Source organism: Dendrobates tinctorius, unplaced genomic scaffold, assembly GCF_039654945.1.
Source record: "Dendrobates tinctorius isolate UK_male_01 unplaced genomic scaffold, ASM3965494v1 ptg000165l, whole genome shotgun sequence".
Taxonomy (NCBI): Eukaryota; Metazoa; Chordata; class Amphibia; order Anura; family Dendrobatidae; genus Dendrobates; species Dendrobates tinctorius.
In genome coordinates, this window is record NW_027361832.1 from 24,561,071 (window position 1) to 24,580,394 (window position 19,324).

General features: G+C 41.8%; 1 long non-coding RNA gene across 1 annotated transcript in view; it reads right to left on the bottom strand.

The window, feature by feature from the left end:
- Positions 1-3,098: 3,098 nt before the first annotated feature.
- LOC141053200 (uncharacterized) overlaps positions 3,099-19,324 on the bottom strand; it is a 102,377-nt gene continuing 86,151 nt past the window's right edge. Inside the window, exon 3 of the long non-coding RNA XR_012220980.1 lies at positions 3,099-3,480. This is a non-coding gene — a long non-coding RNA (uncharacterized lncRNA). The remainder of the gene's footprint in view (positions 3,481-19,324) is intronic.

Sequence of the window (19,324 nt, forward strand, 5' to 3'; positions counted from 1 at the left end):
AAGGTGGCTTCTCAGTGCCATGAGATGACACGCCTCCTTCCCTGCCTGTCAGAAGCTGTTCTGAGCCCTGCAGTGCAGAAGCATTTCAAAGTATCAGATCAGCAATCTGTCAGAATAAGGATGATGTCCCATCCTGGGACAATGTAAAAAAAATATGTACATCTTATTAAAATACCCAAATAAATAGCAAAAAAAAGAAAAAATATTTAAATACATTTATGTAAAAAAAAAAAAAGTACACATATTTGGTATCGCCGCATCTGGAATGACCCGGTCTATAAAACTGTCCCACTAGTTAGCCTTTTCAGTGAAAACAGTAAAAAAAAAGTGGCAAAAAGAACAATGCTAAAGACAAATGTAAATAAAAATGGTACCGCTGAAAATGACATCTTGTCCCACAAAAAACAATCTATCATCAGCTGAAAAATTAAAAAGTCATAGCTCTCAGAATAAAGCAATGCAAAAATGATTATTTTTACTACAAACTACGGTAGTTTTTATTGTGTAAAAGTGCCAAAACATAAAAAAATATAAAATGTGATATCGCTGTAATCGTGCTGACCCAAAGAATAAAGCTGCCTTATCAATTTTACCTCAATTTTACCTCTCGCAGAACAATATAAAAAAAAAAATTCCTGAATTGCTGGGTTTTGGTCATTCTACCTCCCAAAAATCGGAATAGAAAGCGATCAAAAAATGTCAAGTGCCCAAACATGGTACCAATCAAAACGTCAAATAGTCTCACAAAAAACAAGCCCTCACATGACTCTTTCGGCTGAAATATGTAAAAATTATAGTTGTCAAAATGTGGTGATGCAAAAACTATTTTTTGCAATAAAAAGCGCCTTTTAGAGTGTGGCAGCAGCCAAACATAAAACCTGAAGTATATCTGGTCTTGTTGTAATCGCACTGACCAGAAGAGCAAAGTCATTTAATCATTTATACGAGGAATAGCGTAAAAAAGTAAATAAAACCAATTCTTCACCTGCTGTTGATTCTTTCATTCTGTCACCCAAAGACCACAGTAAGGCTCGGTGCACGCGCTTACTCCGTGGTTTCAGTGTATATCTCTGAAATACGGAATTCATACAGAACCCCACGGTAGAAGATTCCCTATAATGAAACAGATGGAGGCACTGTGCACGCCATAGGGCCTGTGATCCGGCGGTGTCCATCCTTATAGGCGTCCATAAAAGCCGGGTCGACCACAGTTTTGTGCACTTTGAGAAGAAGAACACTGCTGAGCAGAGGTCAGACAGAGCCCAGAGTAACTCTGCTGCCTCAACATAGTGAATGGATCCCTCTGCGGTTTCATCTGAATCATGTCATTCGGAGATTTAGAAGTAAACCTCTATGTAAGTGCTCAGCGTAGAGCACCAGATAAATGTGATCCTAAATGTTATGTAAAATGTTCCTAAGAAAAGCTTCAACTCAATCCACAAAAAAAGCAAGTCCCCACTCAAGTCCGTCATCTTTTATCCGAAATATAGCGGGCTTCCCTGTTACTGAAATGGCTGATCGCCCATCAAAAGAAATTCAGCAAATTTTGCGCTCCCAAATCCAAATGCCCCCCTGCCGTCTGATCTCCAGTGTCTCTAAACCACATTTAGCGCCCACATGTTTGGAATTTTTGTAGTGATGAGAGCCCACCTAATTTATGGATGCGTGTCTCCAGAAGCATGAGCTTGGCATAATGTACTGGTCACTACAACGGCAGTTTGCAATTTTCCCTCAGCCACATCCATTACTGCTTGTTTCTGGAAAACACCTATGGAGTCAAAATCGCCACTACACCTGTAGATAAATTCCCAAAGGGGTATAATTTCCAAAATGGGGTCACTTGAGGGGGGATTCAGCTTTTCTAGCAGTTAGGGGCTCTGTATATAGAGTCAGCAAACTATTCTTACAAAATTTGCCCTCCAGGAGGCAAATAGTGCTCTGTCCCTCCAGAGTATCACCGTGTGGCTAAGTAGTACTATACAGCCACATATGGGGTATTGCCAGGTTCAGTAGAAATGGGTATTGCCAGGTTCAGTAGAAATTGTGGGACAAATTTGGGTGCCATTTTTACCCACTTCCTGCGTGAAAATGTAATATCTGGGGCTAAAACAAAATTTTGATTGTAAAAATGTAATTATATTTTCTTCACTGCCCAATGGTATTACATTCTGTGACACACCTGTGGTGTGTCAATATGATCACTGCACCCCTATATGAATTCGATGAGAGATGTAGTTTGTAAAATAGGGACACTTATGGGGGTTCTGCTGTTCTGGCACCTCAGGGGCTCTACCAATGTGACATGGTACCCTAAAAGTAGTGCAGGAAAATATGCACTGTAATATGGCACTCCTTCCCATCTGAGCTTTGCACTGTGCCTCAAGTAGTTTTCAGCCATATAGGGCGGTATCGATGAACTCAGGAGGAATTGCACTACAAGTTTTGGGGCTCATTTTCTCCTATTAACCTTGGGAAAATACAAAATTTATGGCTAAAAAACATTTTTGTGGGGAAAATGTGATTTTTTTTCTATTTTTACTGCTTTAGTGGATACTTGCATTCCTTATTCTCTTCATTGCAGTGATCTTCATAAACTGGGTGCTACCTTTCCATTTGTCAAAGGTGTGTGACTGTCACACTGTCAACACAGATTGCACAGTGACAGACTGGAGAGAAACACCTACAACTGGTAACTTTTCATCATACTCAAAAAATTCTACGAATGGCACAAGTTTTAATATGTCATGAGACCTACTTAAGAGAACGGTCATCCATGATATGCTGAGCAGGCATGTTGTGGCCAGCAGCCATCTTGGACAATCAACTAACTTTGCAGATAATGAGATGCAGGATTTGGATCTCTTCCCAGAATGAAGGTACAGAATGACATCAGTGCCATTAGTAGTTGTGGATTGTGTCCATAGAGACTAATTGGAACAGACGCAGGAATCTGGGTGATAGTTAATAAGTGGTAGTGAATAGTACAGGTGCTTCTCACAAAATTAGAATATCATCAAAAAGTTACCATAATTTATTTCAGTTCTTCAATACAGAAAGTGAATCTCATATATTACAAGAAGTCATTACAAACAGAGTGCTCTATTTCAAGTGTTTATTTCTGTTAATGTTGATGATTATTACTTACAGCCAATGAAAACCCAAAAGTCATTATCTCACTAAATTAGAATACTTTATAACATCAGCTTGAAAAATGGTTTTAACCCCTTTACCCCAAGGGTGGTTTGCATGTTAATGACGGGGACAATTTTTACAATTCTGACCACTGTCCCTTTATGAGGTAATAACTCTGGAACGCTTCCATGGATTCTGGAGATTCTGACTTTGTTTTCTCCTGATATATTGTACTTCATGATAGTGGTAAAATTTCTTTGATATGACTTGCGTTTATTTGTGAAAAAAATGGAAATTTGGCAAAAATTTAGAAAAATTTGAAATTTTCCAACTTTGAATTTTCATGACCTTAAAAAAGAGAAATATGTCACACAAAATAGTTAATAAATAACATTTCCCACATGTCTACTTTATATTAGCACAATTTTGGAACTAAACATTTTTTTGTTATGAAGTTATAAGGGTTAAAAGTTGACCAGCGATTTCTCATTTTTACAACACCATTTTTTTTAGGGACCACATCACATTTGAAGTCACTTTGAGGGGTCTATATGATAGAAAATACCCAAAAGTGACACCATTCTAAAAACTGCACCCCTCAAGGTGCTCAAAACCACATTTAAGAAGTTTATTAACCCTTCAGGTGCTTCACAGGAATTTTTGGAATATTTAAAAAAAATAAACATTTAACTTTTTTCACAAATTACTTCAGATCCAATTTGTTTTATTTTACCAATGGTAACAGGAGAATTTGGACCTCAAAAGTTGTTGTACAATTTGTCCTGAGTACGCTGATACCCCATATATGCAGCTAAACCACTGTTTGGGTGCATGGCAGAGCTCAGAAGGGAAGGAGCGCCGTTTGACTTTTCAATGCAAATTTGGCTGGAATTGAGATCAGACGCCATGCCACGTTTGGAGAGCCCCTGATGTGCCTAAACAGTAGAAATCACCCAGAACTGACACCATTTTGGCAAATAGACCCCCCTAGAGAACTTATCTAGATGTGTTGCGAGCACTTTGAATGCCCAAGTGATTCACAGAAGTTTATAATGTAGAGCTGTAAAAATAAAAAAATCTTATTTGTTTCACAAAAATGATATTTTCTCCTTCAATTTTTTATTTACCCAAGGGTAACAGGAAAAATTGGACCCCAAAAGTTGTTGTGCAATTTGTCCTGATTCTGCTAATACCCCATATGTGGGGGTAAACCACTGTTTGGGGACACAGCAGAGCTTGGAAGGGAAGGAGTACCATTTGACTTTTTAAGATAAGATAAGATAATCCTTTAATCGTCCCACCATGGGGAAATTCAGAGCATTACAGCAGCAAAGCAGGAACAAGTACACATACAGATGCATAAAGGCATTACATTGACAGTAGGTGCTACTGTAACAGGCTGCCACTCCAGCCTGTTACAGTAGCCTGTTTCAATTGGCTGGAATTGAGATAGGATGCCATGTCGCATTTGGATAGCTCCTGATGTGCCTAAACAGTGGAAACCCCCCAATTCTAACTCTAACACTAACCCTAACACACCCTTAACCCTAATCCCAACCCTAACCATAACCCTAACCACAAACCTTACCCTAACACACCCCTAACTCTAATCCCAACCCTAACCCTAATCCCAACCCTAATCCTAACTTTAGGCTCAACCCTAATCCTGACTTTAGCCCCAATCCTAACTCTAACTTTGGCCCCAACCCTAACTTTAGCCCCAACGCTAAACCTAACTTTAGCCCCAACCCTCACCCTAACCCCAACCCTAACCCTAATGGGAAAAGGAAATAAATACATATTTTTTATTTTATTATTTTTCACTAACTAAGGGGTGATAAAGGGGGGATTTATTTACTATTTATAGCGGGTTTTTGTGTTTGGCAGGTGTCACACACTAAAAGATGCTTTTTATTGCAAAAAATAGTTTTTGCATCATCACATTTTGAGAGCTATAATTTTTCCATAATTTGGCCCACAGAGTAATGTGAGGTCTTGTTGTTTTTTTGCGGGATGAGTTGACATTTTTATTGGTATCATTTTTGGGCACATGACATTTTTTGATTGCTTTTTATTCCAATTTTTGGGAGGCAGAATGAAAAAAAACAGCAATTCATGAATTTCTTTTGGGGGGCGTTTATACCTTTCCGTGTGGTAAAATTGATAAAGTAGTTTTATTCTTTGGGTCAGTACGATGACAACGATACCTCATTTATATCATTTTTCATAAAACCCCATTATGAGAATGCTTTATCTAAAAACAAATTTACATATCTAAAAAAAAGTACTGAAAGTGTCTACACATCAATCAGATTGCATGTTTAAAGTGTAAAAAGTATTCAAGAGACCCATAATATGAATGGTAACTAAACAGCCCAGAACAATTTTGAAAGAGATTAGAGATGAACTCCAAGATTTTAAGTACGGTACATCAGTGGACTTCACGGAAGGCTTTTGGCAAATCACATCAGCTTTATGTTCACATGCAAAAAAAAAATGAAACATAAAGAAAAGGACATTGTACCTCCTGTAAATCATGGAGGTGACTTGGCTATATTTTGGAGCTGCTTTACTGCAACTGGCAAGGGTGCCTTGAATCTGTGCAGGGCACAATGAACTCTCAAGTCTATCAAAGCATTCTGGAGCCAAATGTGCTGCCCTGTGTCAGGAAGTTTGTTCTGAGTCACGGGTCATCGGTCCTACAACAGGATAATGACCCAAAACACACAGCTAAAATCGTCCAAGAATGTCCAAAAATGTCTAAGACCAAAGCACTGGACTATTCTGAAGTGGTTTCTATTAGCCCTGATCTAAATCATATTGATCATTTGTGGAAAGAGCTGAAACCTACAGTCTGGAGAAAGCGCCTTTATACCTGAGACAGCTGGAGCAGTTTGCTCACGAGAAATGGTCCAAGATACCTTTGGACAGGTGCCATCATTTTTGTCCCAGCCTTTTTAATTAATTTGTTTTCTTACATTAATCAAAAGCAACGTCTGATTCTCATTAGTTGATATTCAGTAAATTTATATATGAAAATAACCTTATACATACATGTGGACACAATTGTACAACTGTTGGTATCTGGTAAAATAAGAATAACCCACAATAGTTACCAGAATATATACAGTATATACTGTATACCACCTAATTTATAACATTTAGAGCAAAATTTGTTTATATATAATCCCTTGATTATATATATACATTCTCCTAAACAGGAGTAGATTGCATATCCCAAGGTTTTATTGATTAGCCGTGTAGACAAGGCATCCATCAATAATTCAATGGGCTAGACGAGAAAGTCTGCATTGTGTTTAATGCTCGGTCAGCTGTTAGCTACAGTAGTATAGAGCTTATTAGAATACGTCCATTCTGTCCTCTATAGACTGATCCATTGTTATGATTCGTCATAATCAATAATCAGTTCAAAATAAAGAAGATGAAAAATCAAAGCAAGAAAATTAAAATAAAATCTAGCATTATGCTACTTTTTATTTCATGGTTTGGAAACTGTGGAAGTAAAATCTACACTGCATAAACTTTAATTAATCTTGTTAGGCGTCTTACAGTTTTAATTGTGTTTAAAATCTATCTGTCACATTTAATGTTTAAGATATCAATGAGATTAGGCAATTGAGGAATTATTAAATTAGGAGCTATAATTCTGCAACCTGGTTCATTTAATTAACATGTCATGGTTTCATGTCAAATAAATAGGAAGTTCTAGACATTTATAGGATCCTCAGTGGAATATAATAGCAGAAAGTGCAACCACAGTGTAATATTGTACGATGTGCGCTTTATTGTACATGCAAATGACCAATGAACTTGTTTGCACTTATTTATGAAAAGAATACATGGCAGATTTCTTCCTCGCTGTTTCTATCATTGGAGCCAGAATTTTAGCTCTTTACTAAAGAAGACCTAAGGGCAAATTTACATTAGAAACTGGAACACAAATTTAGGAAAATTTCCAAGGCTAGTTAATTAGGAAATGTCTAAGCCCCACAAATCACTAGTTTCCAAAATTGGTAGTTAAACAAATTGCCTCATTACTCATTAGTGCTAGAAATAATGCTGGAAAGCCCTGTCAGCCTTTTTCTGCATCCTTAAAGGAAATGTATTCTTGGAAAAAAAATATTTATTGCTTAAATCAAGCTTTTATATGAACCATATTTTTAAAGATTTTTTTTTTGCTGTATTTTTTTCTTTTTCAAATTAAAATTTTTAAAAAAATCAATAAATCTTGTTATTTTTAGTTTGTTCACAGAGTCTCATAATTGCTGATAGATTCTGCTATACGCGTACAGAGATCATTTTTCATCTCATTATCATCACAATCAGGATTTCAACGAATGATTACAGTTTCGGTTATCCTCCATTTACAATGGTCTCATCTCGCCTCTTCCCCCTCTCTACACAATGGACTCTGGACAGATCACAGAACGATCCTAAACAACTCACCCATAGAAGCCAATGAACATCGGCAGTCTATTGTTATCTTAGGTGCGTGACGCCGTGGTAAAGAATTTCTTGGAATGCTGTTAGGTGTTTGTAGCTCAGGCCAGATGGCTGACCCCTTAATCACGCGCATAAAAAATAAATAAAATCTACCATTAATTTTGATCTTGATCTTAAGTATTGCGGAATGATTGTGCCCAGTTATCACTGTCACGCCGCCTCCGCATACTCACCCGGCCTCCACTCCCACGCCGCAGCCCCCACCGCCCAACAGCCTTGGCGGTCCCTTCTGACAGGCTCATGGCCGACAGGGTATCTGCATGCAATGCGCATGCGCCATAGGCCACGGCCGCGCCTCCCTCCTCTTACTTGTGCTGCGGCAATGTCCTGACCCGGAAGCACCTACGGACCAATGGCAGACCTGACAGGGCCATATCAGGCCGTTCCCCCCTGAGGGAGGCGCCTGATCGTTGTGTTTGCTAGCACACTAGGCCCTGCTTCCTCATGTGCTCTCTGCAGTCTCGCAGTCCTGTCTTCAGTGATTCCTGCAGTAGCCTCGCAGTCCTGCCTTCCGTGGTCCCTGCAGTAGCTCCGCAGTCTGGTGCTCCGTGGGTCCTGCTATCCACACTCCAGTCCTTCAGTCCTACTCCAGTCCTGCCTCCGGTGTTCCTGCTCTATCCTGATATCCACACTCCAGTCCTTCAGTCCTACTCCAGTCCTGCCTCCGGTGTTCCTGCTCCATCCTGCTATCCACACTCCAGGCCTACTCCAGTCCTGGAAGCAATGGGATGAAACTGAATGGGAGGAGACACAGATTAGATATTAGAAAAAACTTTTTGACAGTTAGAGTGATCAATGAGTGGAACAGGCTGCCACGAGAAGTGGTGAGTTCTCCTTCAATGGAAGTCTTCAAACAGAGGCTGGACAGACATCTGACTGGGATGATTTAGCGAATCCTGCTTTGAGCAGGGGGTTGGACCAGATGGCCCAGGAGGTCCCTTCCAACTCTACGATTCTATGATTCTATGATTCTATGATTCCTGCCTCCGGTGTTCCTGCTCCATCCTGCTATCCACACTCCAGTCCTTCAGTCCTACTCCAGTCCTGCCTCCGGTGTTCCTGCTCCATCCTGCTGTCCACACTCCAGTCCTTCAGTCCTACTCCAGTCCTGCCTCCGGTGTTCCTGCTCCATCCTGCTATCCACACTCCAGTCCTACAGTCCTACTACAGTCCTGCCTACCATGTTCCTGCTCGTCCTTTTGTCTATGCTCCAGTCCTGCAGTCCTACTCTGGTCCAGTCTCCAGTGATACTGATCTGTTGACTACGCTTCAGTCCCGCACTCCTACTCCAGTCCGTCCTGAGCCGCCCCTCTCGGTACCGGCTATCGTGGTACCCAAACCCCTGGGCCTGCTCCTAACGATCCCTGTATAGGGGTTGGCTCCACCTGGCAGCTCTCCCTGGGCCCCTTGGTGCCACGGTCCAGAGGGTCCACTCCTGGAGATTTGTCTCCTGACCAGCCGTCGTAACAATCACTACTTGTCAATATAGACAGAATCCTTAAACTGAGAGATGCCGGAACTATTTAAAGTTGCGGGTTGCAGAGGTCGGGAGAAGAGCATCAAACTGAAATGACAGCAAGAGATATGCAGAAGCAAACCTCTGCATGCAAGGATGTAATGATCCATTCTGTACTGCAAGTAATATCACATACCAAGCCAAAGGTGCCAGTGTCTACATAAATCATCAGGTGTTTGTACGACATTGGGCTACAAGACGAACGTCCAGCTACAGTTGCTCCATTGACCTCACATTACCGTTCTCAAAGGCTAGCATACTGCAGAGCAAGACAGCAATGGAAGCTGAAATTAAGGTCTACGGTGTACTCTGTTCAGCAATGAGTCCCTCTTTAATTTTGGAAGCAATGAAAGCCGGCTATTGGTCTGGAGACCACGTGGACAATTCTATGAAGAAGTCTTCACAAAAGAACATAACAATGGTCCTACTTCTGGGATTAAGATGTGAGATGGCACAATGTACAGTATCTAGAGCCTCAAGTCTTCATTTCAGGTTCACTAACAGCTTGGTGTTACATTGATTTGGTGGTGGAACCAGTCACACAGGAATTTCTTCAAAGTGTCCTAGGAGCCATTTTTCTGCAAAATGTCAGGAGTCATATTGTTTTTACTAGTGTGAGTAGCCTGCATGGCCCAAACATGATACAATGGCCTGAATAGTTTCTGGACTTTTCTCCCATCAAGCACATCTGGAGAGTTATTGGTCAGCAATTTCAAAGGGAGTTGCCAGTAGCGGATCTTGATGATTTGCCCAAGTGCATTCAAAGTGGTAGAACATTAATATTAATATGGGCATAGAGGTAATAGAAATGCTACACTAGTCCTACCTGAATGCTGAGAAATGTTATATTCTGTCTTTATGTTAATGATTTCTTCCAGGCTCTGGGGCGTGCGGTGCCTGGAAGAAATTCCTGCCTCCTCTCCTCATTGTAATACTACCTCCCTTGCATCAGTGTCAGTTACGGCCTCGGAATCCTGCGTCTGCACCCTGTACTAACTCGGGAATGCATACCTCAACCTCCCTTTGATGGGCACTGCATTCAGGGATCTTCTGCGCAGGTGAGTCACTGTGACCTCCTGTGTGTGCGCCAATATTATGTTCTCCCCATTTCCTCCCTGCACAGTCATCACTAGGAACCATGTGTACATGGCGATGACTATGCAGGTAGGAAGCGGGGAGAGCACCTTATTAGCGCACACACCAGAGGTCACTAGTGCAGAGTCGCCGACGCCTGCACAGAAGATCCCTGAATGAAGTACCCACAGAAGGAAGCATGACGTATGTATTTCTGAGGGTGTGTAGGGTGCAGGTGCAGGATTTCGGGGCCATAACTGACATTGATGGGAGGGGGGTAGTATTGTGATGAGGAGAGGAGGCAGGGATTCTTCCAGGAACCTGGAAGAAATCATTAATATAAAGACAGAATATGACATTTCTCAGCAACAAGACCATTACACAGGTAGCACTAGTATAACATTTATATCACCTGTATGCCCATATTAATCGGTCATATACATCCTGGGGGTGTCAGATTCCCTTTAATACCCTCAATGGTATTAGCCGAGGCGTGAGAGGGAATTTCTGCGCACGACGCTCATACCTCAATACTGAATAAAATCGAGATTTTATTTTAATTTTGTTTACATTTTTGCTCATCATTTGCATATCTTTAATGTGTCTGTGATTTTGTGTGATTTCCATAGTTCCATGTCTTTTCCTTCTTGGTATTACAATTTCAATGTTGAGGAGTCTATTACATAACTATTCATAATACACATTCACAAAACTTACTACAAAACTTACACTTTAACACTTTGAATATTACCTTGTACAATATTAGCCCTAACCCATAAAATAAATGTTATGCATCTGTTACAATGAAGATGTAATGTTCTTCATTTATTCCTATGCTTTTAGGATTCCCTGATCTGCATAAGATGCCTTATCAGCTCCTCCAAGTGATGTCTTTAGCACTGATCTGATTCATCTTGGCTGGACAATCAAGATCCTATCTGGAGCGTCAGTCCCAAAGGTAAGTTCAATCGAAGTCTTGCATCAATTCCTTCACACTGTACATTAGTAGTCTCTAATGCGCTGACATTTTCAGCACCGTGTCACCGCTATGACTTTGATCTTTTTGCTCTTTAAAAATGTAAGCAAAGCAGAAAAAGAAAATGAAAGACAAACTGTGGAGACATCACAGAAACGTGTGATATTATGGCCATAATAGATCACACAACAAGGTACAATGTCATCCCTTACCCTGAACATAAGATGATAAAAGTGTCTCTTTTTTATGTTAGTGCTCTGAGCGTATAACTTGGATGACACCAGAGCCGCATCGAGAGCGGCCATTTCCCTTCCTCTGATTTAATGCATGCCATTTCAGCTTATACCTTTGCAATTACACACAGATTGATTTTTTTTTAATCCGTTATAATGTAATATAGCTAATCAAATACAGACGGAAAAAAAAATAATAATCTTTGTGATTTGCATCCCTATATTTTATTTGTATGGGAAATAAGCACACATTTATCATTACTTCCTTGCCAAGACGCCTGGCAGAGAGTTGGTTTAATTAAATCTCAGCGACTGCTTGGTAGAAGGATTTTTTTTTTGTGCCTTTGCAGAAACAGATTTGGTGGGAATAATAAACCTAAATATTGTGAAATGTTTATCTTTATTTTATGCAGCTTTCATAAAATAGAAAATATTAGTAATATTTATGCGCGAGATTATACGCAATCATCCACCCACTTTGAGTTAGGAAAGTATTACAATGTGAGCCGCGTGGCACTTTAGTGTATATTGAATTGTGGAATAAAGACTTTGCAAGTCTTAACCTTGAACGGTAATTCATTGGGTTGAGGTTTTTATGCTATTTGTACCATTTCATTCTCTATTGTTTACATAAGACCGATCGTAATCTGCAATTAATGGAGTCAAAGCGGTAATTATCGCGTCTTTGTATTTCACTGTTTCGGATTGGAAATGTATTGGTAATGTTTGTCTTCTAGTCGTAATGGAAATTACCACGGGCTCTGACAACCTCACATATTTCCAGAGATGGTAATATATACTGTTCAGGTTTTTTTTTTATTATGGTGTGCAATAAAACTGCTATGTTAATTTGTGAAAAATCCTCGGTGTTAACTTTCTTTTTAAGCAGCTATGTCCCCGCAGTCAGCGATATTGATTAGTATTGAATCCAAGTAAGGCCGGTTTAACACACACACAGACTGTGCTCGCATCAGAATGCTCGTCCCGACTGCCGGGTGTCTCCTGATCTGGGCGCACTGCATCATAGGCATATATAAGGCAGATCGCTCAGGTCAGGAGGTCGGGTATTCGGGCAAGGTATTCACCAGACAATATGACACCAGCTTCGACAAGGAGCTATATCAATCCTGCCTTATTCTGCTATTATTGCCAGAATTACTTAAAGGGGTTGTCCACTATGAGACCGTTCAGCAATATCAGCATCGCTATTATGGCTTGGTCACATGACATTGCTGTATCGTGACTTTGCTGTAGCCAATTAGTGACCGCTGGTTGACTGCAGCCTTTACTGTTTGTTCAGAACGGACTGTCATGCATAGTGTGGGAACGACAAAAGGCAACACGTAGGGATGAGGGGAAGGAAGCCCAGACTCTAGGGAAATGGTGAGACCCTTAGGCAGATCTAAGAACATCCTACCTGCCCTACCATCCCAAAATTGGTTCCTCACCAATCACCAAGCAGGAATCCTAAGCCCTGTATCTCCCTAGAGCTAAGCTCTGGATAGGGAGGGGTGGGATGAGCACTGGTCAGTCCCCACTGCAAACTAAAGACAAAAAGGTAGACAGACAAGGGGAATGAACTTAGCTTTAGCAGACTCACAGAGATAACACCAAAAGTCCTCAAACAGAGATGAAGTGAGCCGACTGTTATAGCTCCAAGCCTTCACAAAGAGAAAATGTGAATATGACCGGCGACTCTCTGCAGCAGACTGGGGATTTATAAACACCCAGGTCCAGGTGTGATAAATGGAGCTGGAGGGAGGTTGCTGCTGGGTCCAATAGTCAGAAGGATTAAGGAGGCGTTTGTAATGCCAAATGCAGAGACCTTCAGCAGCCAGATGCAGAGCGAAAGTCTGGTGCATCTGACATACCCGTGACACGGACGTCTTCTTTGATGGAATATTGATGAGCTGCAGCCTACAGCAGACATGTGATACAGCAATGTCACGTGAAACAACAGGAATGGTCAAGCTAACATCGCTAGAGCAGTACCACTACAAGAGTTGAGTATGAACTGTTTTTTTTTTTTAAATATAATTTATTGATTTCAATAACATACAGAATTGAAAAGGAGGTCATTTCAAAACAAGTTCAAAGTATACAATTCACTTGAGCATACAGAATATTTGTAGCTTATAAATTCCCCAAATACCCAACCACTTCCCTCCACCCTCCCTCCTCAACCCCCTTCATTATTATCTGCATTATGATTGGTCAGAAAATGTTTATGGAATTGGTGTATGACCACCAATTCTTTTGAGAAGGTACCATTGAGTGTTTTCAAATTGAGATCTGAGTTGGTCTCTAGTGTCCTGAGATAGTGTTGGAATAAATAGCGACCATGTGGTTAAGAACCTCCCCGCCATTCTCTCCTTACAGGTCAAGGCATCCAACCAAGCCATGCGAAAAATAAACATTATCTTAGATTGTACAAGTGTCTTAGGTGGCGACATTGGACTCAACCAATACTGCTGTATGCTCTTTCTAGCTGCGGAGGCCCATAATATCAGTGTGGCTCTAATATGTTTTGGGAGCCTGTCTGATCTCTGACCGAGTATGTTAAAGAGCGCCCATTGAGGAGTGATCTGGAACGTTATCCCGTATATCTGCTGAACTTCTACATGAATACTTTCCCAGAGTTTGTGGATCCTTGTGCATCCCTACATATAGTGCAGGATGTCCATATTTTCCATGCCGCACTTGGTACAGGCGAACGTGCCCGAGGGCGACATCTTGGATTTAGTATATGGGGTGACATAAGCTCTGTGAAGAAGCAAAAGGACCATGTCTGTATAACTACTAGATGAGACAACCTGTCTTTGGATATTGGTGGCTTCCAAAATATCATTAACCGTTATATCAACTATGTCCCTTGCCCATCTCGCCGGACCTGTGGTGTTACTCTCCCATGACCATCTGTTACGAATCAGAGCGTAGATAATACTAGTTGACGCAATTTGTATCTTAGCATTCCTTAGAAAGTTATTCATTTTGTTGCTCCCCTCCTTCTGTTGACCATCCCCCAAACTCTTTTGGGCTAAGCTTCTTGCCTGAAGGAAGAGAAAGGGTCTGTTAGCAAATATGGGGAAGAGATGTACCTCATTGCTGAACGTAAGTAATGAGAATTTGTCGTCCAGCAAGTCTAGTGCCATCGCACACCCCTGTCTGGCCAGAGCTGCATAGAGTGAAGGCTGGTTGCCGTGCATAAACCTGGGGTTGCCCAAAAATGGCATGAAAGGTGAAAAACCAGAGTGCATATGACAGATTTTCCTGCATTTTCGCCATACCTGTATGGTCTGCCATATGGTTGGGTGTTGGTCCACGTCAGTGGGAAGGCTTTCGTTGCTTAAGTGTAATAAGGCAGAGAGCGCAATGTGTGGATAGAACTGCAACCAATCAATAGCATATAGTAAATTAGCAGCCAGATTATACCGCCTAATATCCGGAAAGTTGATACCTCCCTCCTCCCTCGGGGCTTGTAATTTTGGCAAACCAATTCTAGCTCTCTTCCCCGCTCCCCATATGAATGAACGGAATGCTTTATTCAGCAGATGCACGTCCGCACTAGATAATAATAAAGGCAAGGTCTGAAATAAATACATAAGTTTTGGAAAGATAACCATTTTGATCAGGTGGCATCATCCGGAGAAGGACAGAGAGTAATGTTTCCATGAGGTTAAAAGACCAAGTATTGAGGCAATCAGTGGCTTTATATTTATTTGATATAAGTCAGCTAAATCAGCCGGAAGATGGACTCCCAAATATTTTATAGAGGATGTGCACCATCTGAACGGAAAAGATGGAATTGATTTTCCTTGTTTGAACAGGGCCAATGCCTCGGACTTAGTAAAATTAATTTTAAAGCCAGAACAATGACCAAAGTTTTTGAGTGTGTGCATTATCATGGGAAGTGCCTGACTGGATTGGAAATTAATAATAGGATGTCATCGGCAAACGCAGCAATTTTAACTGTAGCGTTCCCTACAGTCATTCCCTCATACTCCGACATATTCTGTAAAGTCCTAATCAGTGGACCTAAGGCTATATTAAATAATAGGGGAGATAAGGGGCAACCCTCACGGGTACCCCTTTGAATCCTGAAGGCCGACGATAGTGACCCATTTATGGCCAGCCTGTATATCATAGTGATGGCCTTACAAAACCACGATCCAAAGCCCCTGAGTGCCAAGACATCATGAAGATAGTCCCAAGCAACCCTGTTGAATGCTTTGTCGGCATCCAGGTTAACCACAATAGCCCCCAAGTCCCCACTCACCCTCCCATAAGAAATGGCTCCCAGAGCCATGCGTATATTGTATGTTATTGATTTCCCATGAACAAAGCTGATCTGTTGGGGTGAGATTAATTGGGGAATTAGCTGTTGGACTCTGTTTGCTAAGATTTTTGTGAAAATTTTGAAATCCGAGTTCAACAGCGAGATCGGGTGGTATCCATCCACTTGCAATGGGTCCTTGCCCGGTTTGGGAAGTACAATTATATCTGCATCAGTAAACCCATCAGGTAAGTGTCCCGCCTGGACAATTTGGTTGAAAACCGCACTCAAGTGAGGGCCTAGTGCTCATCCCAGTATTCTGTAATACTCATTACTATATCCGTCGGGGCCCGGGGACTTGGATATTTTTAAGGTACTTATGGTTTGAACGACTTCTGCTATAGATATCGGAGCGTTCAGGGCCCCCCTCTGCTCCTCGGTCAATTTGGGTAGTATATCCGGCCTCATAAATTCAGGGGCAACATTCCCCGTCCTTGGGACTGCACTATAGAGTGACTCAAAAAAGGCCCTGAACTCTTCAATAATTTCCTCACTACTTGTCCGAACGATGCCGTGCTTGTTTTTAATTTTGTGACTTCTTGTGGCTTTACGGTATGGTCTAGTCAGTGATGCGAGCAGTTTGCCAGGTCTGTTACCCCATTTGAAGCATTTTTGCTTTTGGAAGTCAAGGTTGAAGACAGCTCTCTCATGGGCCAGAACGTCCGCTGCTCTCTTCGCTTCTAGGTATTGGCTTTTCGTGTGGGGCATATTATTGGCTTTTAATCTTTTGTATGCAAGAGTCAATGCTGTTTGTGATTCTAAAGTTAGGCGCAATAGTTTTTTTTTTATTACTCACAAAGGATATTATCTGTCCTGGCATGACTGCTTTGGAGGTGTCCAAAAACAAATGTGGTGTTTCAATGTGTTCTGAATTGTCTGCTTTAAATGTGTCCCAAGCGAAATTTAGATGTTTCTTAAAGTCATCCGACTGATATAAATATGAGGGGAATCTCCATCTCCTATTACAATGAACGGGCTGCTTTAGTTTGAGGTGGAAGGTGATCGGTGCGTGGTCTGAGATGTAGATATCTAGTATTTTTGTCTGATGAATAAGAGACAAAAGTGTAGAGCTCAGCAACCAATAGTCAATTCTGGTGTGTGAATCTTGTGCATGTGAGTAATGGGAAAAATCCTTTTCCAATGGGTGCTGTTATCTCCACACGTCCACTAAATTTAGATGATCAGAGAGAGACTGTAGGAATCTCCCCGAAGGTCCGTGTAGGTGGCGAATGGTGTTTGGATTTATCCATATCTACATCATATACCTCGTTAAAATCCCCGCCCACTATGAGAGAATTCGTGTGCCAACATGCAATGTGTTCCAACACGGAGGCCTGAAATTGGGGATCAAGTGTATTTGGTGCGTAAATGTTGACCACATTATAAGTCGTCCCCTCAATATTGAGTTTAGCGCAGACAAATCTGCCCACAGGGTCTTCTATAGTGTCTATTACCTCATATTTAACATTGTTGTTGATCTGTATGGCCACCCCTCTTTGCTTTTTAGAGTATAAGGCCTCTACACAAAGAGAGAATTTTTCGCTTCTGAGCATTGGATGGTTACCTTTTATCCAGTGGGCCTCCTGGAGGAGGACCACATGGAAGTTTGTCTGATGTAAATAATTGAGAATTTTTTTCCTTTTTACCGGGGAATTTAACCCGTTAACGTTCCAGGAACACCAGTGAAGAGACATCATGTCTAACCTTGCAATATTAGAATCTGCTGCCATTTAACCTATTCCTTTACGAGTTATCCAGATGAAGAAGATAAGTAAAAGTGAATGGGACCCCCACTCATCCCAGCGAGTAGGCCTCGAAGTCCCAGTAAGATGAGATTCTTCCAAACAGATGCAGAGATTTTCCCCAACCAACCCGCCCTCCCGCAAAACCCCCATTGTCAACGGGAAAATAAACCCCAACTCTCTATTTTCCTCCCGTGACAAAAAACATTGTACCAATACAAAAAATGGTGGGGGGAACAAGAGGCGCAATAGTGCCCTATCACTAGTGACACTTGAAGTATGAGCTGTATAATACAGTTCCACTCACCTATTCCAGTTGTGTAACCCACAACTGGCTTGAGAGCATATCACAGAATCAGCTGCTGCAGGACCTCCACCAACCACTCACACGTGGAAAAACCTTCAGAAAGTTGTGGGAAGCAGGGTGTGTTGCAGTCCGCGCTGCCGAGATTAACAAATCACATGGGATGCAAGATGTTGTAGCAGTGTACTCCTTTATTTCCTCCTACGCATTTCGGCGCCCTTCCTGGCACCTTCCTCAGGTATATCCCTGAGGAAGGTGCCAGGAAGGGCGCCGAAACGCGTAGGAGGAAATAAAGGAGTACACTGCTACAACATCTTGCATCCCAGGTGATTTGTTAATCTCGGCAGCGCGGACTGCAACACACCCTGCTTCCCACAACTTTCTGAAAAAACATTGTACGGCATATATGCCATATAACAACATAAAAAAAAAGAACGGTTGCACCATATACATGTAGGTGCAGAACCTGTTATAACATCACCTCAAACGTTATACTGAAGTGTCCTCATCCAAAATGTATACAATTACCGTCATGGCGGTTTTGTGGCTTCCTGGATGCATTTTAGAGCCTCCGCCAGGTCATCAAAAACCCAATTTTTCCCCGACATTGTAAAACGCAACAGCGCGGGGTATTGTAAGCCAAATCTCACATTGTTGTCTATCAGCATTCGGCATGCCAGCTGGAATGCTCTGCGTTTGGCCGCCACCACCACTGAGCAGTCCTGGAACATCAAAATTTTGTGGTTCTCATAAAGAAGTTGAGGTCTCTTTCTATATGCTGTTAATAGACGGATTTTATCCTGGTAGTCCAGAACCTTAAACAAAACTGGCCTCAGACCGGCTTTCCCCCCCCCAGGCGGACTCACTCTGTGCGCTCTCTCAATAGTGATCCGTCCAGACTCCAGGGGAATTTCCAGAGCCCGCGGCAGCCACTGGGATGTTAGCTTTAGTAGCTCCGCTGGGTGAATTGACTCCGGCAGTCCCACCAATTGTAAGTTGTTGCATCTGGATCTGTTCTCCAGGTTGTTCATTTTGTTTTGCAAATCAGTAATGACCCTCTCTTTGCCCTCCAGGCGCTTCTCCATTATTTTGGCAGCGTCTTCTAAATCTGAAATACGCTGCTCCGCCTCCACTATTCCAGTGCCCTGAGCCGCCACCTGTGAGAGTATGGTATCAATTGAGGCCTGAAAGGTAGTGAATCCGGAGTCAATTTCAGGCATCAGGCGTTCTATTATGATGTCTGTTATAGAGTGAGAAATGTCACCACCGGTAGCCTGAATCGAATTAGGTGACGGGGGGCCCGGCAGATTCCGGGAGGATGTATGAACCCCTTTGTTTTGTTTGCCCATGAACTTCTCCATTATGATGGACACTAGTGATGCTGCTAGGAAGATTGGTGATGTCTACCTTAACAGGCAACTACATTTATGTCTTTCACTTGTCCGCATTCAGCATAGGATAGTAATATTCACTATTCCCCAAAAATACTG